The following is a 24,198-nucleotide window of genomic DNA, read 5'->3' as shown; positions in this document are numbered from 1 at the left end:
ATTCAATGGAGCTGGAGTGTTGTTCAGTCAGCCAGTGTTAGAGAGCTGTTTTAGTATAAGCTGAGGCACTTCTTAGTTGCTCCTGAATGTATTGTTTAGATATTCCCAGACCATAAGTGATCCTGAGATGCCTTGCTCACATGTGCACACCTGTACTGAATCTCACCCAAACTGACACACTTCTGAAAATATTACACTAAGAGAAAAACTGATTCTTCTCTGGAAATTAAGGGAATGGATTTATAGTTAACTCAATAAATTTATTCCTAAATTATTAACTGATTGTCTATCTGCTTCATTATATATAAGATAATATATCTTCACAGACATGGCCATTTACCATCCAGAGGAATACAATTTTAAGTGATTTTATTTTATTTTATTTTATATTTTTTTATTTATGTGTTTTGTTTTATTTTTTATTTTCTTATACACTGTTTTACACTATTTTCATATAAATAAGATACATGTACTTGTATGAACTTTTGTTTTCCTAGGAAATTATGTACACTAGTGTTGTCAAATGGTACTTTGTGCAATATAATCTGGCATTTTAAATCCATTAAACCTGTTTTGATAGAGATCTTTGAACCAGGACAAAATATAGACTTGCAGGAGTGGAACTGTGTTAAGCAGTATAAATATGTATGCTTAAGAGCTGTGGTTGTTTGGGCAGTAGCTTCACGGACCTGACTCAGCTGGCTTTGGTATTACTTACAATTATGGGGTGACTTAAATCAGGAATCATGCAGTGAGGTAAAGCTGGGTTAAGTATCCCATTACCTGGAGCACTTACATATGTGTGTGGTATATCAAACAGAAAATGGAATCTAAGTAAGCCAAAATTACTGACCTAAAGATGATACACAAGATAATGAACAGAAATAGACAAAAACCTATTAGATTACAAATTAGCTGTGGGAGGAGAAACACCCATATTTTAGTGATTACATAAATAAAGAAGTTCATGACTTGACTGCTGTGGTGTAACATTCCAACCTTATGATCAGTTTTAGAAGGATCTACTGTTTAACCATAGACATATTTTTCAGAGCAGCTGAAAAGATGCCCAGTTTCTTAGGTCAGGTGACTTCAAATTCATGGTCTACTAAAATTGTTCAATGGGATCCATGAAGACTCTGCTGCCATCTCAACAGGTCCACAACCTACTCTCTCTAATGTGACAAACAGTCAAGTAGTGGTAATTAATCAAGTAATCCAAGGTAATACTAAGCTTATGTACTAAACTGATACAGATTTGAAGCACGTCTGTAAATTAGACTGTTGCCAATTTCAAGTTCCATATATGGGTTATGTATATGTCTGCAGAAATAGAACCTATATAGGTTACTTGAACCATTTAGGAGAGCACCATGTAAATGAGTGGGGTTTTTATCTCTCACAGCCCTGAAAGCAAACTGTAAAGTAAAAATAAATTAAAAATTACTAGCACAGTATGGTGACAAAATATGATCTTCCAGTGAACCAGCCTGTTTTGTCCCTTGTCCTTGATCATTTTCCAGAACCTCCTGCCTGATCCATAGCTAAATGCATTTAACTGTAACATCACTAGTCTTAATTGTACCTGCATGGGGCAAACAAGGTCCATTAATGAGGGTGAGTTTTCAGGATATGCAACTCAAAACTCAAATCTAACTCTAACATGGCAGCTAGCAGTACGTCATATTGTCCATAGGGTATATCTGAGCCCTTTATTCAGAGTTTTCTTGCTATCTTTTGTTTTTGCATACACAATAAACACTGGGAAATTGTCTTTAATCTCCACTTAAATGATTTCCAGGTGCTCACCATGCACGCTGAAGCAAAGATATTCTAGATACCACCTCCATTATATAAATGCTCGGCCTACCCTATAGACCTCAAACTTTCTGGCAGTAAATCAAACAGTTTCCAAGATTGCCTAACATGGCCGGAAATCAGATAATCAGGTAATCCTTGTTTTATCATGTATCAATATTTTCGACCTTAGATGTCGTTCATCTCTACTAACCACAAAATATAAGATCTATTATTTAATTTGTCTTCATGGTGTTTGAAATCCGGACTGAAAAAGTAACCTGTAAGAATGACTCTGCAGCCTTAAACAATAATGAATATATGTTCTTCTAAAGCACTTTAATATAGATTACTTTATACAGAGGTATTTTAATTGCAATATACCTTTCCTTTTTAAACTATATAGTCATATAACATTTTTTCACAGGTGGTTTGACTCATTTAGTACAAAATATAAACCCATACTGGAGATAAGTAAGGTTCATGAAGTAAAAGAGACTGTTGCCTATCAGCTTAATAATTCATTCAGCACAAAAGTTAAAAAACTGAGGAAAATGAATCAGGAATTGATTTTAGGAAAATGAAATTAGGAGCATCCAATTAACACCTCTAATCTGAGCAATTGAAAAAAATCCCGGAAAAAGATATTCTATTTCTTTGCTTGGCGTGGATAGCTGAAATAGAACCTGTCCTTGGTGTTTAATCCCAGAATCAGGTACCTCATTTCTGCAGTAGAGGACTTGGAGGTCCAATTTGCTGCATTTACAAACTGGTAGTGCCACAGATTAACAACACGGGGCTCTGAACACTTTGTATATTGTAAATTGTTAAGTACAAAGGCAAGGAATATCTAAACATCTGTACCTAAAAACTTTTTGACTATGATCTCTCTGTACACCAAATTCCTTCTCAGAAAAAAAAAAAAAAAAAAATTAAAATTTCTCTCTTGTTTCACATGGATATTAAATGTATAAGCTGAAATACATGTTGAGGAAATATAGGGTTCTATGAAGGAAACTAGCCTCATAGAGAACTTGATAAGGAAAGCAAGAGGGCTGTAAGGGGTTAAGGGTTGAGCAGTGTGCACTACATAAGGCCTACACTAAAAAACTGGTGGCAAAAATATCTAAAATAGCTTAGAATCAGGTAAAGGTTTTGTATACCATGCAGAAAGAAAGTCTTAGGCACTTTGAATCAGGAATTAAGTTGTACTGTGTACTCACAAGAGAAGAAAATAAGATGCTCTAATCATTCTTAATTATTGCTTTCCTGTTCTGGGGTGCCTGACATATGCCTGCCTCTTTGTCACATAGACTTGTTGTAGTTCCAAAGTAATCTATAGCTTTCAGTTCCCTGTGTGTAATTCCTGTTACAAATACAAGAACCCAAGCCTACATCAGCCTACATCAAAATCTTAATTCAGGAAGAAAAGGAATAAAAAAAGCACCTTTATTCAGCAAAGAGTGCCCACTGATTTGCAATCAAAGCTATAAAGTCTAAGCACATCAGAACTTTTGTTAAATGGCACATGGAAGTGACACCTGGGAACTGCAGTATTTAGTCACTAGGAATATGTGCTACACTTTTGTCTAAAGATCACACCAATTTTTTCAGAACTCAAAATCTTTCTGGATGCTTCTATTCACATTTGTGTAATGCATTTAAATGAGTATAGATTAAGTAGTATGGAAATTTTTTTTCCTAGTCCCAAAACTGGGACTATCTAAACTGCCAGTGCTAGAGCAGTTGACCTTCCTTTTTGGTCTTCTTGCCCTCAGTTATTATAGAAATAACAGAAACATATTTTCACAGAATTTATTCATTTCAGCTTTTAATGGATACCACATTTGTCACTTTTCAAGAACAGAGACCCGTGGCTAACTCTCAAATTATAATATTATAGAATAAATGTCATGTACGACTAAGACATGATTGCAGTTTGTTTGGATCATTTTGCATTCCATCATCAGCACACAAGAGGGGCACATAATTCAGACACTGATGTGATAAATCTCACCAAAAAATGAAAATTGCAGTGTTTATTCCTTATGCAATCTCCTGTAACAGTAGGAGTAATTATGAATTTTAGGAAAGAAAAAAATATTTAATATGGTAGGGGTGGGGAAAACAAGTAACATATGATTAGGGCAGAAGCAAACAGTCCATTTTATTTTAAAACTTTGATGAATGATGTTTTATAAAGAGCAGGTTTTTATCAAGAGCAGGAAAGGTTTTAAACAGCTGAAAGGTTGTAGGGATAAAAAGATATCCATTTGTCGGCAATTAAGAAGCCCTAAAGCATATCTGAATTACTATCACTTTTTAAAAAGTAAACAGAAATCATAATTAAATTGTTTGCAGATTGAATTTTCCAGGAATTAAATAGTGCACATTTGGATTAGTGGCACCTCCAGTCTATTGCGATATGTAAGGTTAGTTCTAGCCATGTAGCTGGTTTATGCTTTGTAGCACACCTGCAGCTGTGGAGACCTTCAAATTTGTCAGTATGTTTTACTTTTTTTAGCTCAAGTAAGAGAAAAGGATTCTCCTGTGCTCAAAACAAAAGCTTTTAATTTTTTGATAAATTAGATTCTTTACCAGCTCTTGATAATATGGATTTATGAAACAATTTAAAAACAATAATTCAATTTAGAAACATCAGGTAGATTTCTATGTCCAAACCAGTACATTACAGTATTTCTGAGGACCAACACTAACTGAACTAAGAATCTTTGTTTCTCATTCTGAAGGTTGTCAGGTGATATATGTTTATCCTTTTAGAGTGCTGGACAAATCCCTCTAAGTTGACATAAGTGTTTATATATTTATCTGGTTTTTTTAATCTTAAGGTTAGTAGATTTTCTTAAACATGAAATGAAAAGGGGAAAAAGTCTTATGTCTCAGAAAAATTCTCATGTCTCCCTGCCCCCAACACCCCCTCTGGAGAGAGACAAAAGGCAGAGATCCCAATCTGAGATAAGAACAATTTACTGGAAAGAGCAATGAGATAAGAAAATGAACAGAAACAGCCACAATATTAATAACAAAATTATGTAGAAAAGAGGGTCATTTACATGAAAAAATGCTCACAAAGAAAAAAATGGTAGACTCTCTTTTTCTTCCTGACCCTAAGCAACACCTTTTTCTTCCTGACCCTAAGCCATGCCTCCTTCCTTCTCAGAAGTGAGAGTAAGGGATATATCAAGGCTGGTTAGATGGTGTACATTGATAATAGTTCTATAGACTCTGTCCAGATTAAGGAGCAGGTGTGAACCTCAGTCTGTTCCTGGTCTCTCCAATGTTGATCCTGGTGATGTATGTGGAGTCTTTGTGACTCTCTTCTGGCTTACAACCAGATTTTTATTCATGTAAAAAAACATGTCTCAATGGAGGGGAGCATAATGAGAGAAGTTAAATGCAAAATTATCATCACTGGGCTTGTCCTGCTTAATCAAAGTTCATTTTTCATTAATCTGGATGATTTTTACAGTAATACCTTTGATATGGTGATCAAAAAGGAATCAGTTCAGATCCCTAAATTCAGAGTGTCAGAGTCAAGTGGGATGAGGTACCCGATGCTGTGATGGGCCACCATAGAAATGATAATATACAATGTTATATAGCAATCAATGCTGTACAGTTTAATCCATTGACAATCCTTATCCAAAATCAAGTCTCTTTGGGGCATACATTGTATTTCCCCATCATCCCACATTACCCACCCAGTGCATACAGATCCTTGAGCAAAAAAAATTGCACAAATGGATTTGCCTTTGCCTGAAGCAGGAATAACCCAGGCTGTTTTCCCCAGCTTTTTTTAAAATGTTCTACAGGATGTTTATTCCCTTCCACATGTATATAAAAGGTTTTATTGGGCAGGGCTGGTCCTATTGGCACATCCTTTATTGATGACTAACTAGACGGTTTTTACTTACTGTGTATCCTCATGTTTGAAGGTCCCACCACCCACTGCCCTCTGTGTAAGCTTTTCAGTCTATTGTACTGTTTAAATTTTCTACAAGCTGGTGAATCATAGGGGATCCATATATCCACAAATAAGACAGGAACATTTCTATGTTCTTTTACTTTGGAATAGAAATCAGTTGAGCCTTGTACCCTTACAGGTACACTGAAACCATATCAAGAACTAAGATGTTCTCTTGAAAGGTAATTAAACTTGTTTCTGATTTTTTATAAGAATACAAAAGTGTTTGTTCTTAACAGGACACTGACAACAAAAATAAACTTCTGTCTCTTTTGGGGATTTGTACAAGAACAGGAAATACCAAGATGATAGAAACAGTATGTATTAAATATGTGTCATTTGCCTAGTAAAAGTTTTTCCTTCTTTGGAATTGCTGCTAAGATGAAGGTTGGTGTTGGGGCCCTCCCCCCTGCCATGGGGTCCTGGGAGAGGGGCCCTGAGGGGAGGCACGGGGTTTCCCTGGCCCTGGTCAGCCTCGTTCCCCATGGGTTGTTTTGTGTTCCCCTGCGCGGGCAAGGACCCTCGGGTCCCGTGATTGCCTCAGTTCCTTGGCTGAGCTCCGGCCATGCAGCTGGAGAAATAAACATCTCTGAAACATCTGTCAAGAATCGGTCCATATATATTTCTTTTCCGCGGGCCTCGTTGATTGATACGCGTGTTGCAGTTTCCCCACTGTAACAGGCTGGGTACAAACATCCATGCTGAATTTCACATTGACATGGAATAAAAAGAAAGAGAAAAAAGTAGTCAGCTTGTATATGTGTTCTGTTCTAGCCTAGTCTATTTTGAAAAGTGTCTGGCCTTTTCAACGTGGCTAATAGTCTTATCCTTTATAAAGCCACTCTAAATCATGCTTTATTTGAGCTGAAGAAAACCAGAAACACATGAATGGCCAAAAGGGAAAATTCTTGAACTGTTTATTTTAAAAATGGTTACAGTACTAGCAGTAGTGGTAGTATTAGATAGTGTGATCAATTAATGCCACTTGTCAAAATATACATTAAGACTGTATAAATGTGTAAATCACTGAGAGACCAGATTCAAGAGACCCTGTTCAAATAGAATGATCTAAATTAAAGTTGTTGCGTTCCAGGAGGACACAAATCTCTTCATACACAACTCAAATTAGAGAGATGAAATATCTGAATAACAATGTTTTGTGCCAAGTTATTCATGCCTACCTTGCTTGACACCAAGAAAAAAAAAAGTTTATTTTAGTATAGTAGTATTTGGCAAACATGAATATGTTTGCACCTAGACCAAGGATTGACAGTATCTGTATTTTGTGTGCACATTTACAAATTCTGTGTTTCATGTGTACATTTACCTATTAACATGAATTTTCTGTATTTATAAAGGTTTATTCTGTGTGGTTTTGAGGCTATGATAGCAAATTTACTTTCAAACTTCGCTATTTACAATATTTGCAAGTCAAAAATACTATAATTTTGAGATTCTTAAATTTAAAATTAAAATAATAACTAAAAATGATACTTAAAATATCTACTTAAAATAATTAGAAATCTTTATTTTTGCATGTAGTTGTGATTGCTAAAAAGTAGCAATAAAAGTTGAAAAATTAACACTTTCATAAACCAATTAAAAGATAATAAAATCAGAAATAACACATTTTTTAGTAGAAAGTTGAGAATATCTAAAAAGTTTTTATATATGTGTATATAAGATGACAAGGGAGTTACAAAAAGAGATTTTATTGTTTTCTCTGCCTAAAACACAGCTTATGATTGACAGTGTCTTAGAACCTTTCTCTGTGTGTCTTCTGATTTTTATTTTATACCTTGTGTGGAAAGAGACTATGACTGAAAACAGGTTTTTAATTTCTCATTTAATAGCCTTGGGTAGGAGTCCATAGTAACAACCTCTAACACATTACATATTGAAATAACTTTTAATAGCCATTTATCTATATATTGCTGCTTTGCCGTATTTAGTTATCACCAATTGTATTACTTGTTGGTACTGGACATTTTAAATTCTTCTCTCCTTTATTAAACCTTCTTTCATTTAGCCTTTTCTATTTCTAACTCCTTCCACCTTCCTTCCTCCCACAGCATACACTCCTCCCTATCATCTCCCCATCTCCTTCTTGCAATCGATAACGAATGCGTACTTCCATCTGTTCAGAAAGAACAGAGGCCAGACCAGATGTGACCTGTGATTTACCAAATGGGACGCAAACACAAGGAATGTTGTCTGCCATCTGTTGATGCAGAAACCAGTAGAGCTGGACTAGCATTTCAGCAGAGCTCTCCCACCGAGAAACTGGAAAGGAAATTCATCTGTTTCATTTTTTTCTCCTCTTCTGACCTGACAGTTCCTCTGCACGAAGTGTCTTGCAATGAAGCTGTAAGAGTTTACATCTAAATGGCTGTGCTCTAGGGAAAATACAAGAAGGCTTTCACAGCTTTTGCTTTATATTTCTGCCAGAAACAGAAGTACAAAGATGATACTTCTCTCTACAGCAAACTGATATGTGAAGCTGCTCTCTGAAATGGATAGAGCAAACAGAGACCCTGGTTTTCCTCCTTGTCCTCTCCCATTCTTTTTAGTGCACATGAAAGGGTCCTGAGACTGCTGAAGGAAATGAAGCAGGTGTTAGTAACAGTTACCAAAAAAGATCCTTGTCTCCACTTCAGTCTACTTCCAAATTACCCCACCAAGAAACATCTGGTTTCTGTTCCAAAAGAGGAAATGCACAACATAGGGAGTATGTGTGATCTTTGGTATATTCTTATGCACTGATGCAATTTTTAATGTAAGAGTTGAAAACACTAGGATGGTTTGAAATGATAGTTCAAGACCCAAAAATTCAAAACATAGCTGACAGCAAATTGGGATGCAGGGCCATTCACATGTGGGAACATTTTTAAATTTAGCATTTTGTGATTTGTACTGAATAGAACCTGACAATGCTATAAAGGAACACTTTCAGTGCTTTTCTGTGTTTTATGTAAACTGAAGCACTATAAAGCCAGCAGAGATTTCTGTCCACTTATTTTCTTATAGCTTGAACAGAAGAGCAGTGGACTGAGTAATTCACTCCCAGGCACCAGCTTTCCACCTCCAAGAATGCAGTTTTATTATACTAGTATTGATTACAAGTAAGATATTCTCTGTCCAGGCTGCTGCCTGAAATTTTTGGGTTAATATTTATAGTTTTGAATGCTGCAGCTAGAGGAAACTTAGGCTTTAAGATCCTTGAAGATAATTTTGCAATCCTGTGTGCAGACTGAGTCTAGCATTCCACCCTGATATGGCTATTCCTTTATCAGTATATTAACAGCTTTATAGATAGCAAATCCAAAACATTATATTTGTTTGAAATAAGAAGAAAAAACATATTCAGAAAAGATACAAAGGTCCAAGATTCTTGGTAGCAATGTTCACAGCTAGCTTTTATGTCTTTTTTCTTCTTTTTCTTATTTTTTGTCCCTGATGTTCCTCAAATGTCCCTAAATGATTAGGCGGTCTAGAGCAAGTTCAGGTTTGTTACTCAATTTTTCATCCACCCTGTTCAGGAGACATACATCAAAATGATTGACTTCCTCTTTGTACAGTGTAGAAGGGGAGATGTCAGGTAGGTGTGAGGGGGAAGCTAAGCAGCTTTCCTAAAACAGTGAGGAGCCTTTTTCTAAGTATATTTTAAACTGTTCACCTGCACAATCTTCTGGGTTCTGTCTTGTCACTTATTTTGAATCTCTTTGGTTTCTCTGGGTATTTTTTGGGGGTAGTGTTGTTTGGGGGTTTTGTTTTGTTTCTTACTTTTTAATTATTTTTTCGTCTCTGGCACTGAGAGCAGAATACCCAAAATACTGCATCAGAGAGAAATACTTTTGCCAAAAAATAAATCTACTTTCTTCTGCCTTATTTCTTTGTTGATAGGCAATGATCAGTCATTAGAAAGCAGACTGTCAAAGCAACTTCAGCAAAGACAAAATCCTTTCCAAATGAGAATTAATGGGGAAAAGAAAATGATCTTTTCATATTCTCAGCTCTCATAATATATGGCAATTTATCTCTAGGAAGGGTTGGGAATCAATTAAGCATGAATGATGTATAGGAAGGTGGAATGTGACCTTAACAAGTTGTCTTGCCTCTTGTCTTGATGTTTCCATCTGTTTTGCACAAAAAATGTTCTGATAATGTGGTAAGGAGGTAGATATGATTTCTGAGGGAACAGTCATTATGGGCCACTATCTTCCCAGGCCTGATAAGTTTAATCCAAGTTGCCTGGGAGGTAAGAAGTCATAAAATATTTTATCTGAGACAAGTGCAAAAATACTCATAAACTCAAAGGTTAATCACTGCACCAAAAGAACAGATGAAGGAGACAGGGCAGTTTTATGTGTCCCTGTGTGATGTCCTTATTAATCATGGTGCCCCATTTGCTTTAAGTATGCCTCATGTATTTTCTTTTGAAAGCCAAATGGATAGACAGAGAAAGAAATAGAAGACTATTACTATCCCATGTTAAACAGTTCTGCCTTTCTTGTATCACATATTCAAGGGATTGCATTACAGCAAAGATGTATTCTAATTCATTCAGTGACTGATCAAATATTCCCTTCAGATAAAAATCTAAACTTCCTCCTGTGTGAGTTTTTATAGATAAGAAATGAAATTTGAAAGACTACTGATTAAGAGACTGTGGGAAGATGGCTGGGGACCCTGTGGAAAGATGGCTGGGGGATAAAATTAGAGGAAACAGAGATTATATTCACATCCTAACAGAAGTTATAATGGTACAAAAATTACAGAGTAAAATTATAGAGTAAAAGGCAGCTGCTATTTCCTGGATGGAATGCAGTTGGCATGCTAGAAAACTATTCCCCAAAACTGTGATTCCCCACACCCACAATCTCCAACCACAGCACCTGCTAAGGGTAGTGGAACAGAGGGTGGAGCAGAGTGGAGTCTCCTCAGCCAGGTTCTGTTGAAATCCTCGCAGGGAGGGGAACTCGATGGCACTTTGCAGCTGAGAAACTGCATAACACTTGTCAGCCAAGGGAGACAGGAGATGTCTTGCTGCTGAGCCAACAGTTGTGGTGAAATCATTTCCCTTGGATGAACTTGGTTCATTATAGCCTAATTGTAATATTAACACACACCTCCATCCCAAAATTACCTGCCCCCAAGGTATGACCCCTCCTCACTGGGCATGTGCTCTGTATTCTTGACTGTATCTTTAAAAGTGAAATGAGAGAATTTTTCACCAATCAGTGATGAAGGTGTAAATCAGTAACTAAAGTCACCCATGCTGCACCTAAGCATAGAGAAATAGTATAAAAATAGGTAGAGAATGGGGAGAAGTTAAGGAAGACTCTGCTGTAACTGCTGAGATCAGTAGGCAGGCTGAAACTGTGTTCTCCATATGGACACCTACTGGAGATGAACCATACATTATGCATGATGAATACTTTTAATGGATATTAGACCTTCTCTGTGCATTGCTCTGAATATCATTTTGCAGTCAGATACTATCACTGACAATCCTCTAACCTTAACCCATCAAAATTTTGGATTGATAGAGTGTTATCCTGTAAACTGTTGGAGTGAGTCCTTCGGCAGTCACTGGCAGTGGGTAACATTATCAAATTAAGTGAAAGACCCACTGAGGGGTCTCCCTTATGCTGTTGGTGTGTGTTCCTGGCTAAGTCACCCTTAGATCCAGCAGGACTGCTCAGTGAAGAGTCCTCCTAACAGGACTCTTACAGACTGGTTGACACAAGAGTCTTGGCTTTCCTGGGGATTGACAAACAAATCAAACAGTAAGGGTTGAGGAAATCTCCCCACACTAAGGATCGAGGGAATCTCTCCTTCTCATGTGACAGAGACACAGGAGTGCTCACTCTGAAGTGATATGATCTGTTATGGTTGGACTATTAGTTGGGGGTTGAATCTGTATGATTCAGCTAATGGTAGAGGTTAAGGGTTCAAATTTGGACAGGTATCCAGTAACAAGGAAATTTCTCAAGGGGGCTCTGGTGGCATCAATATTATTTAAAATCATCATTAGCAACTTGGACAGTAGCATAGACTGCATTCTCAGCAGTTTCATGGGTGACATTATGATGAGCTCACACAGCTCAGCAAAAATGAATGCATTGTTTCACCAGAGGCAGTTACTCCACGCAACAGTGCATGCTTGGGGCTGACTGGCAGGAAGGTAGTTTTGCATAAAGGACATAGTAGCCTCAGTAGACAAAAACTGTGCATATATCAGCATGTACCCTTGCACCAGTGAAGGCTAACCTCAAGAGTGTAGCCAGTAGGTCAAAAGGAGTGTTAATTTCTTCTTTGACACTTCGAGAACAAATTTAGAACATCATATAAAATTTTAGGGTTGTAACTACAAGTAAGACATTGACAGACTAGAACAAGCCAGTGGAAGGCCATCAAGATGTTTAAGGAGTCAGAGCACCTGATATAAATGGAATTTGTTCAGGCTGAAGAACAGATTAAGCAGAGATATAATGTCTGTTTTCACTTGACTAACTGGAGGATAAAGAAAAGAATCACAAGAAGCAATGACCACATAATGCAATAAAGGAAATTCAGGCTACATAAAAGAAAACCAGAATATTTCTTCCTCATAAGTGTGGTAGCACACTGGCGCAGGCTGTTCAGAGAGGTTGGGGAGTGTCCATGTTTGGAGATCTACACAGTTTTACTGGAAAGACCCAATGCAACCTGATCTATTTTCATATGTTTGACTTAGCAGATAGTCCTGCTCTGACACAGTGGACTGGATGATTTCCACTATTTGAGGACTCCTTTCCATTCCCATTCTTCCTGTAAAATGATGTTCTCAGCAGATACCTATGTCTTTCTCCAACTGAAGTATAAAGCTTTTCTGGATTTTTTGGATCATAATGGTAATTTTATTGAAACTATCGTTTTAAGCTATCAGAATAATGGTAAGTAGACTGTGCAATGTCAAAGACTTCTTGCAAATCTAAAATGAAAGTAAATAAAACACAGGGAAAAAAAAAACAAACAAAGAAAAAAAAAAGGATGATTTTATCTTACAGTGCAAGTGCACTGAGAGGTAGATAGTATTTTCAATACAAATTAAAACAAGAATTACTGTCTTAAATATAATTCTTAGTTGAAGCTCTGAATGTCAAGGTGATTTCTGAATTTGTAACCTCTTCTGATTCTTCAAATGAGGACTTTGGATGTCTCATAAAAATAAGATCAAAATAAAAAGTCGTGTCATGATTCTGAATTTCTATTTTTTAAAGACCTTGTTAAAAACAATGTCCAACTACCTCTTTTTGCTTTTCTACATCTCAGTATAAATCCTTCTGAAAAAAAATTTGGTATCTACTCTCTGTAGCATTCATGATTTATCTAACCAAAGTTCAGACTCTTTTCTCCAAGAGAGCACACTTTTCACTTTCTTATCATGTAGTTACTGTAAACAGCCATAGGCTGTTTGAGAAGAAAGACATTCAGGATGATTTTGTATTTTAATATAACAATTACAAATAGCTCAATACTTTTTTCTCCTTTATTTTTTCTTTTGCACTTAGTAATATTTTGCCCATGTGCTAGAAAACAATGTTATTTATGTTCCCCAATATAAGGAAAACATGAGACTAGGTCTCATTTTCAGCACTGGCCTGGAACAGGATTTGAGTTACAGCAGTTCATAAATGACTTCATCTATATTTTATGCTGCTACACTGAATGGATCCAGCAACCTCTTTGGGGAAAGACTAGAAAATAGTCTCAAGTGCATTACCTAGCTTATTACATTATGGGCTTTGTGGTTCAATGTCATAATAAGAAATTGAAAATACCCAATCAGAATGCTTTAATTGACTTTATTTTTTAAGAAATAACCCACACTGTAGATTTTAAGAGTCAAATAATTCTTTTTGGACTAAGAATGCATAGAAGATGGTTCTCATAGAAACAGAAATTGGAAAATGAATTGATTGAAATGGAAGTTGAGAGATTTACTAAATATAACTCCCTGTTCCCATAATTTTTGGATTGAAAAGAAAATATTTCTTGGTGTTTTTAATGTCAAGCTTATGCAGTTCTGACAGTGTTAGAAATTATAGGTCTTCTTTTCTTATTAACAATAAATATCAGAAAACACATCTAAATACTTTTACATTTTTTTCTTTACAAAACATAATAAAAATTTTATTTTAACTGAAGGATAAAAACCTTAGAGAAATAAGAGCATTGTTATTCAGATTTTGATTAAAATGGAGAAAAAAAAATAGAAATCCTTCTTTGGCAGAAAAACAAAGCAAGAATTTCTAAGCCAAGTTTAAAGAGAGAGGGCAAATATACTTAATAATGTATTCCAAATCAATTATTTTTAATGGTAACTGAAGTACAGTTGGACAGTGTAGCAGTGGATTCTCGTCAGAAATCATTTAAAAGTGGATTTATAAAGGAAATTTTCAAATATCTTTCTGTTCTGAACTAACCACATCAACTACCTTTCTAGTAAACTGAAAGTGTTTCTGAGAGGTAATTACTCTGGTCTGTCTTGGGAGTTCGTTCAAGATAACCTAACCCATCCTTTAGGCTTGAATGAATTTCCCTTTTGAGATCCATTTCTGGTTTTCTCTCTATTTGCTATAAAAGCAGCCTGGGTGACTATCAGGCTAGACAGACTAAATTATGTGAATGAGAACATATCACCTTTGAGACAGGAATATTACCCATAAAATTTAGGCTCTAAGCTCAAAAGTGTACGAAGCAAAGATTTTATAATCATCTAGATCCTATTAACCCAGTGTTCTTGATTCAGATTAGGGGAGAAACTTCTTGTTCTTAACAGAATACAAATAATAAAATCATTATGAAATCAAAAATACAAATACTACAAGCAATAACTTTTTTAATAGAAAACTATGACCTCTTAAAATGAACAGATAAGTGAATGTAACTATTTAACAACTAATTTTGACTATAAAGAAATTATTTCACAGGTAATAATCATATTAATAGCTAAATGTAAATTTCTCAGAGTCAGGGACGTTTTCCAGGTTTTTTTTCTTACCAAAAATATCTCCTTTTTTCTAAAATGTCACTTCATGCTCATTATCCTCAAACAAAGAAACAAAGAGTTGTAAGCTCCTGTCTCAAAAATTTGCCGTGCAAATGTCAACAATGTTTATCCATAGAATGAAAAACCTATAATGTAATCTTTTTTTTTTTTAAGTCCCCCAAACACAGGCAGCCTTGCAGCTAAAGTTCAGTCCAGTAAAATGTTTTAAGTAATGACATTTTTTGTTATTTTTTCAATCAATTGGTCACCAATTCTGTCTTTTTTTTTTTTTTTTTTTTTATTAATCTCTTGGGATATACTTATCTGTTACTGCAAACTTGCACTTAATCTCTTTCTGTTATCTAGTCAAAAAGATTATTGAAATACTGCCCTGCTGCCTTGGGACACAAAACTCATAACCTAAAGAAGTTTAATTTAGAAATACAATATAGCCTTCATGGATAAAATATTTCAAAGTTCAGCTGAATTAGTAAGTCCCACTTTTAGTAATGAGAAAGTAAGTAAAGGTTGCCTTTCAGATTTTGAAGCAATTTACAGTAATGTGCACATAACCCCTGGACTTAATTCACAAGTGCTGGGACGCTGAGTGATGCTTCCTACATCTTTCAAGCTGTGCTCATATCACTTCTCATATCCCAACACCTTGTTGCCACATTTCTCCTAACATAGAATTGATCAAGATTTGAGATGTTAAACAGACATTCTTTTTGACCTCTGACCAGAAATACAAAATTACTTACAAGGAGTTAGAGCACTTCATTTCTCCACAGCAGATTACCCAAGGTTTTCCAAGATTTAGATATTTGCAACGCTTTTTAGCTATAAAACCACCCTCAGTGCTATATCTCTAATAAGAAATAATATTTTCAAAATGCCTACAAGCTGAAGATCTAAATTCTCACATATATGCATTAGGTGGGAAATTCTTTCAGTATATTTTATTGCTCTGGTCTTGAAAGTGCATTTTCCTGGTGGTAGAGAATGCAAACTTGTTGTTAAGCAACACAGGTGTTAACTGTGACCATGACTGTAAACGATGCCGAGTACTACAGCTATTAGTTTTTTAAAGAATTAAAATCTGCCATTTTTTATGAACCCACTCCATAATTTTCAAGCAGGTCAAGTAAAGGCAGATGCTGAAGAAATATAGATTTAAGGGCTATCTATACCTTACTTTCTAAGTGTTATTGTATCTGTTTCTTTTGGCTATGACTTGGCAATAGAAGAAGTGACTTGTTGGTCAAGCAGCTATGAGAATTTGGGTATTCCATTCTCAGTAGCCCTTGACCATTTATACTTATACCTACAGTATGTAAGATTGAAGCACATATAAAAACTACAGAATTGTTTTCTTCATGTACTCATGACTTCATTTGGAAGAATTTCTTAGGTTTCATGCCTTTCAAGTATCCTTTCTTCTCCATTTGTCCTATAATTTTTTTCCCCATTTAACTTTCCTATATGGATAGTACTGTCTTGTTCCTATTTTAGACATGAAGCTGTCAGCAATGAACTGAAGCAAGGTATTTTGGTTCCTGGGATAGGTAGTCAAGTCCTTCTTCTTATTGCATGAGAGATGTTGTTACAGAGTGCAATCAGAGTGCAGCTTGCTTGGGAGTGTGAGATATCTAGTCACTGGCTTGGTCTAAGGACATGTAAGAAGCCTTATTTGGCATCTGCCTTTGTTTTCCTTTCACAGTGCAGTTTAATGTGCAAGCATTAGTTTGTGGTATACTAGGTAACAAATAAGAAAAGTTATTTTCCTCCCCTGCTCATGATAAAACCTATCTCTTTCATATTTCTAAACCCACTAGTTTAGGCTTTATAGCATTTCTATGCAACTTGCACTGGTCCTGACATAGTTTTCATACTTAATTTTCTAAGTAATATCTCTTAAAATATCTCCAATTACATGAAATATAATATACCTATATGAACACATACTAAAACATAGAGCAATCATTTTCATGTGTATATTTCTTATTTTATAGGATATATTTTTTCTTAGAATTAGCTGACGCCTGTTATCTGAAGTGGCAAAATCCAGTCTACCACCATTTATTATTAACAAATATTTCTGATTAAAATCTGGAGTTGTTTTAAGACAACATTATTTTGTCAGAATAAAATGTGGGGAAAATCATGACTTCTCCTTTAAGTTTAGGCTTTTAACTTCCAGAGAAGACAACAGCTAAATCATTAAAATACAGACACCTCTATAACACCTTTCACAAGTACTTTCCTCCCCCATGTGCAGAGTATTTTCTTGCAGTTGAAACAAATGATAGTAAAGTTTCCTAAAAATCCTGCATGGAGAATCACAGAATAAGCCCCTGATGGACAGAAAGGAGGACAGTAACAAAAAGGACAAAAGGATTCAGTTAGGAGTTTTTTGCTTCAGTATTCACATATTAGGCAGGCAATCTATAATCTACAATAGCAGGGCAACAAATTCCAACATGAAGTCTCAGTTTCAGCAGTCTGAAGCAGCTGAATAAAGCTAAAAAATAAACTGCCTGTGAAACAGTAAATTTTTATGCAGCTTAGAGTTCTCATAAAGTAAGATTCTTGTGGAAAGAAGAAGATATAACTCAAAGATTCTGTGTTTTGGCTTTGTTTCTTTTAGTTTAAGGGTTGTTTCTAGGATGAAATTCAGATTGGAAGTGCTTTTAAATCACCAAATCATTTGCATTTAGGTATTTAGTTTTCCAAGGAAGCTCTGGTTAGGGCATATTTCATCCAAGAACACTGTTTAAGACAGGAGAACAACAGCACTGAAAACAGCCAGAGTATCTGTCTCAGTAGTGAAATTCTTCCAAAGTAGTGCACACATCCCTGCCAATGCCCGCTTAAATAAAATGCTGCTAGCTATTTCCTGTTATCTGTAAGAGGATTCTTGCTCATTCTGTCAATGTGCAAAATCTCTTGAAGCACCTGCAAATACTACCATGTCCTTGCTCATATTGTATCATTCATCTTGCCCAGAACGGTATCATTGTGACAAAACAGGCAAGGAGTGGAAAGCAAGAACTGCCCTTCTGTCCCAGAACTCCTTCAAATTACATGGTACATCTCAAACTTTGGGAAATATGGATAAGGTATTCCTGTGCTCCCTGAAACAGTCACAGATTTTTTGCCTATAAACAGCAAAAAAAAATTTCCAGCTCATGAGGGCATGTTAGGCTGTCAGTACCAGTTGAACTGTAGTGGTTATTGTAAGAACATTGGAAAGGGGCTGATTGGTACCTTTCTTATCAGCCTCACCAGGAAAGCCAAGAGAAAGGAATTCACCAGTCCAACGCAGGAAGAAATCTAGGTCTGCACAAAAGGAAATACACTGAGAAATCCCTGGAATTGCACTTTAATAAGAATGATGCTATTTTTGATTTTAGGCTTTGTATACAACTTAAAGCCTGTGTTAGAAATTAGGCTTTGTATTTAAAGCTGCATAAGGCACTGTTTGAAAGCACTTTTTAAAAGTGGCATGTTGGAAAAAAAACCAACCCAACTAAAAAGCTTTAAATAGCTAACATTACATGATTTTTTGTTAATATTTACTGCCATAGAAGTATACATCTTCCTTTTAATCTGGTCAGCAAAAGAAATACATATGGTCTTATATATACCATATATAAGGAATATATATGATATTTAAGTACATACAATTTCCTAAAAGAAAAAGTAGGAATTATATTCTCAAATCCGCATTTCTATTATTTAGATGTCATAGTTTTCATGTATGTTGAGCATTCAAAACTTTTCATTAAAAGGAATCACAAATGGTCTGCAACTTTCGAGTTATTAATTCAGCATTACCACTTATAATTTGAGAGCCAATTATTTTCTTTCTGCTACCTATAAGACAGATCATATTGGTAGGAGGCAAAACTAATGACAGCATAAATATTAAAAAGATTTGGTTTATGCCATCACTATATTCATAAGCAACAAAAAAGCATTCTATGGAAATATGTTTTGGGAGTCCCTCCAGCGAGCAGGAGTGAAGAGTGTGGCAATATGCAAAACCAAACACATGCAAGATCTATCCATGCCTAGAGCTGGAGATAGATATCTTAATGCACTTTTCCCCTTTCAGTCAAATTACCCAGAATTTTCATAATCCAACTGGTAGTTTTTTAGTAGATGTAGGTTACGGGGGTTCTGGGGTCCAGTCGGGACGGCCGGACGTAGACGGTGACGGATGGAGACGAGAGATCTCTATAGGCAGGTCTTGGGACACAGTCGGTTTATTGTAAAGGGCGTGGGTATTGGGGCACTGCTCAGAGCTGGTAGACTCAGCTCTGAGCAGGCCCAAGAGAGCAAGAGAGTGAACGGGTGATAGAGAGAGAGAGAGAGAGTAGGAGCAAGAGTAGAAGTGGAAGAGAGGAATGAATAGAAGAGAGAATGAATAGAAATGAGAATGAGAATGAGAATGAGAATGAGAATGAGAAAGTCTGAAGTCCTGGTTACAATACAATAAATCATCTTCTGTACTGAATATTCTAATTGTCACTAACCAATCTAATACAAGATACAAATCCTATAGCATTTACATACAGCCTATAAGAGTTCTTATATTACCATAGAGTGTTACATCTTAACTTCTAAAAACTACTCTTTGGACCCCTTCTGCTGAGCTAGTAGGGTCTGCTCTGACCCTTGGACCTGCTTGCAAGCAGAGGGTATTGTTCCATCAAGAGGGGATTACTTCAGTCGGCCATACCATTGTTTTCTAGTTGTTCAGTAACTAAGACTTGGTATTTCAAAAGTGGCTTTCATTTCGATGTTGCCTGTAGTTTTCATATTCCCAAAATCTTTTGTCAGGCAATCATATTTCCAAGGCTTTCCTGTTTCATCTTCCCCAACAAGTAGACATATTAATTAAGTCTGTATTAATTAGTTTCATCACGGTCTGACTGCAAAACAATTTTCCTTTTACTTCATCTAAGCAAAGTCACTAATAATACATCCACATCTCTTTTCCCCTCATTTTTTTGCCTTGAAAAGATAAATATTGACTCTCACTAATATTTTTTCTATTTTTTCTATTTCAGAATAACTTTTTTCTTTCCCACATTGAGCCTGTCTTATCTAAAGAGAATGTAAAGTCCTTTTCTAATGCTCACAATTTAAATTGATATTCTAGAGAATTTTATAACAAACATTGATGAAGATTTCTGATGTTCTACACTGTTCATAGCTAGCTTAGGTTTTGGGAGTTGGAAGCTTCAGCTTTTGCTTGAAGAGTTACACAGTTAAAAATCTCCAGTTCATCTGAGATCAAGGAACTGTTTCTTTTTCTATTGAGATTTCATTATTAAAACCATTTTACATAAGTGCCTAGCATGAGGTCCTAAAATTATTTTGTAAACATCATATATACTTATTTAGACAGAAGGGGAATATTTATTTTCCTTGCTTAAATGGCTCAAACACTGTTTACTTGGTGATATATTTTTTTAAAGAGAGTGGAAAAGTAGTTAAATGATATCAGTAAAGCATTCCGAAGTACTACAGGGTCACATATATGTTAAGTATTTCTATACATCATTCAAGTGCTAAACTAGCCATGTGTAGATCACTATGTAGGTTGTCCTGATTTTTCCAGTCTGTAAAATTGCAGAGGAAAAATAATACCAGTCAGGGTTCTGGGGCAAGACAACATTGGACAGAACAGTAAGAATTGCAGTCTTACTTAGCGGTAGCAGTGCAGCCTGTTTGGCAGTACACTGCAACTAGAATATTTCACCTGAAAACTTCTTCAAGAAGGAAATGTTTTAAGATACTCAATAGCCATGTAGAAAAAAGGTATCAGCTTTTCTTTAGATTAAAATAAAACTCACAAATGCTAAGACCAATATTCTGTAATGCTAACACAGAGTCCTTCCTTTCCCTATTCTAAGTCAACATCAAGACTGATGGATGTATACCTGCTGCATTAAGAAACATTTTAAAATTTTTAAAGATGATAAACTTCCTGTGTATTTATAGCCAGTGATGCACAGTTACCTCTTTTCATGCTAAAACCTATCTGCAAAGACCTTATAGATAGCCATTGTCAAGTTTTCACTAGTTCCTGACATCATCTATCGAGTCAGTCTTGGATAGCTTGACTATTGGTTGTGACATGAAAGGAAGCTGTTGAAGCAGCAGCACAGCCAAGCTTTGGCCCCAGCTCAGTGTCTCGAGTCTTCAAAAGGATCAGGGTATTCTTTTTTCTTGTTTCAGTTGATTATTGACAAAGTATTGGTTATACTGATCTTGCTATATTCTTTATCTGGTCAAGGATCAATAAATACCACACATCTTACAAGAAAGAATGATGAGCTTTCAGAAAGGAAATTAATATAAGAAATGTAAAGTTTATTTTATCCAAAACTGAGTTTGAATTTTACCTCATAACAGTATAAGTCCAGTATAGACTATTGAGAATAAACAAAGGATCCTTATAATCATTGAGAAGAAGCTTGGCTTTAAAAATATTGGACATAGAAACTGAGACAAATATAGTCTGCCAGTTTTGATCTATTTTGCAGACTCTGAGCAACTTAGCACTAGCATCTATAAAATGTTGTTCAGTCTTCTAATTTCTTTTTAAAGGGTGACTGGAATCAGCTTAGCTTGTGTAGAAACCTTGGCCAAAGGGAGAATTTTAGTACTAGTAGTATTTTTAGGCATGAAACTTGAGTTCTACAACCATGATGCTTCATTCTTTCTGCTTTCTTATTTGATTCATTGTCACTTGATTATTTCAGGAGCAAAATTATATTAACTACCAGATATAATAATATTTAATTATCACATAATAGATAACTAATTTTATTAATATTAATAATTATATAAGAGATAATTAATTTTCTGCTAATTTGAACATTGCAAAATATGTAACTCAGTTGCCTTTTGTAATTACATAGTTAAAACCAGAAAAGAAAGGTTTGCCCTTTCTTCAAAATACATGGCTATTACTTGAGCATGGAAGACTTTCATTGCCACAATAGAGGCCTGTGACAGGTTGTGTGATGCTTTATCTTGTACTAAAGTGTCTTGGTTTTGAAAGACAGGTGTCTGCTAAGGAAGACAGAAGCCTCCCTTGAAGTGGCAGATATAACCCCTTTTTTCCTCTGAGTTATTATAATTTTGAAATCAAGGGCCTTTAGGCAAAGATGTGGGAAATAGGAATAACAGTTCTTTACTCTCTCCATATATATATATAAAACCAGTCAAACACAACAACAACTATGGCAGTAACAGCAAACAATCACAAACCCAGTCCCAGCCTTCTCGGCTGTCAGGCCCTTTCCCCTCGGGTGCAGTTCCGCTCGCAGCCGGCAGGGGCGCTGGCGGCTCCCGGTGAGCAGGGCAGGTGCGATGGTTCCCCCGCGGCTGCAGGGGGCGCTCCGGGGCGAGCTCGGGGAGCACGCGGCACCGGTGCCCTGGGATCCCGGGAAGGGATGGAACAAAGGCTTCACAAACTCCCAGGAACAGCAGGCTGGAACGGCAGGCTGGAACGGCGGGCTGGAGTGGCAGGCTGGAGCAGCAGGGACGAGCACAGATCCCAGAGAACAGACGAGATGTATCCAAACGGGGAACCCCCCGGAGGTCGGACAGGCAGGGCAAGCACGGCTACAGCCTAGCGAAAGCTCGAAGCAGCAGCAGGGCAGGGCAGCCACAGCCCAGCCTCCAGCAGGGCAGGGAAAAACAGCTTTGGGATCCCGGCGTTGTTTCCAGCAGAAAGAAAAGCGGCCGAAGAAAAAGAACCAGCAGCTCCTTTCTCTGCAGCTTCTCTCTCTGAATGCTTCCAGCGAACTGAACCCACACCCAGGTGAAACAAAAGGGTAGCCAGGTCTTTTGTTTGCTCTTAAGCACCCAGCGATTTATCGTCTTAGTAACAGAATGGGGGAAAATTCCTTTAACAGGAAAAAAAACTAGACCTCTTAAAACCCCAACATAAAGCCACATCAGATGAGGGGAAACTCACTGTTCAAAGGAATTTTTATTCAAATTACTGTTGGATTGCATTGCTTTATAACTTTCAAGTAGGTTTTCTTCCAATTTTTTCCTTCAATTAAGTATTACAGAACAGTGAGAAATGTTACCAGGTCAATATTTTACATGATAGAATTTGGATTGAATGGGTCCAAACTGAACAACCTGTGCTGCTGTTCAGCTCTCTTGGGTCACCTTTTCAGACTAAACCACTTGAATCTCACTAATCCCAGCTCAGCTATATGATTCTAAATAATTCTCATTCAAATTGACAGTCTTTCCAAGGAAGAACAGTTGAAAACAATTGGCTCAGGAAGTGTACAAAGCATATGTTTACAGTATTTTTGCCCATTTACACAAATTGAGGGAGCCAAGTGGCACAGAAGGTTGAAATGGAACAAAAATTGCTTTAGCTATGCATGGTTAGAAGATGAGCAGCCAGTTCATCAACTCACTGGAGCATATAAAATTGATTTCAATTATACCTTTAATGCCAGAAGAAGTCAGTGTCACCTGTCTTTTGCCTCATTTACTGCTGCAATGATTTTGTTAATTTGTCCTATGTAAAGGAAGTTTATTGTAATAATTTGTGCAGACTCCTGAATATGGGTTTTAAAGGTAAAGAAAATTTTGACTTGATGATGGAGATGACAATGACTTTTATAACAAATCTAAATTCTGTTAAAAGTTGCTAGATCTAATGGACTTCAGGGCCCAAGAGGTTTTTCCTCCCCAGCCTGCTCTCACTGGCTTTGGTGCCCTCTTAGAGCCAGTGATGCCTCCTCAGTCCAGTAGAGGGGAAGCTGCTCCAGTTCTGTGCCCTCAGGGCCAGCCGGTAGCAAGGTTAGGAAGCTACTCCATACACGCACAGTGACATAAATATTGGTGCACATGCACACATGCATACACACACACACAGAGTACTTATAAACAGCCATGTGGATCCACCTGGAGAGATCAATGCCTGGTCCACATGAGCACAAACAGCACTGATATAAACCTGCACAACTCAGATGTCCCAGTCCAGCTCTTTATCTCCTCCTGGTCAGAATAATGAATAAATGAAGTGGAATATGCACACGTAAAGAGCGCTGGTGTCTTCTATAGCTGGATGCCTAGCCCTTGGTTTCCTCCAGCTGCTGCTCCACAGACCTTCATGCCCCTTATAATGGTTGTCTCATTTCAACAGCTGGCATGCAGACCACTTGATGCACAAGAGGTATTGAGACAAATTCATATTCACAAAGATTTACTAGAAGGATCTGTATAGCTGCTGGCATGCATCAACTCTAATAGTGAAATTTATGTTTGTGGAAGAACAAAATAAAGATGATTATAACAGAGACAAACACAGAAGGGAAGAGAGAATGGG

The sequence above is a fragment of the Corvus hawaiiensis genome, chromosome 6, assembly GCF_020740725.1.
Source record: "Corvus hawaiiensis isolate bCorHaw1 chromosome 6, bCorHaw1.pri.cur, whole genome shotgun sequence".
Taxonomy (NCBI): Eukaryota; Metazoa; Chordata; class Aves; order Passeriformes; family Corvidae; genus Corvus; species Corvus hawaiiensis.
The sequence above is the reverse complement of the archived record's forward strand: the minus strand, read 5'-3'. Positions refer to the sequence as shown.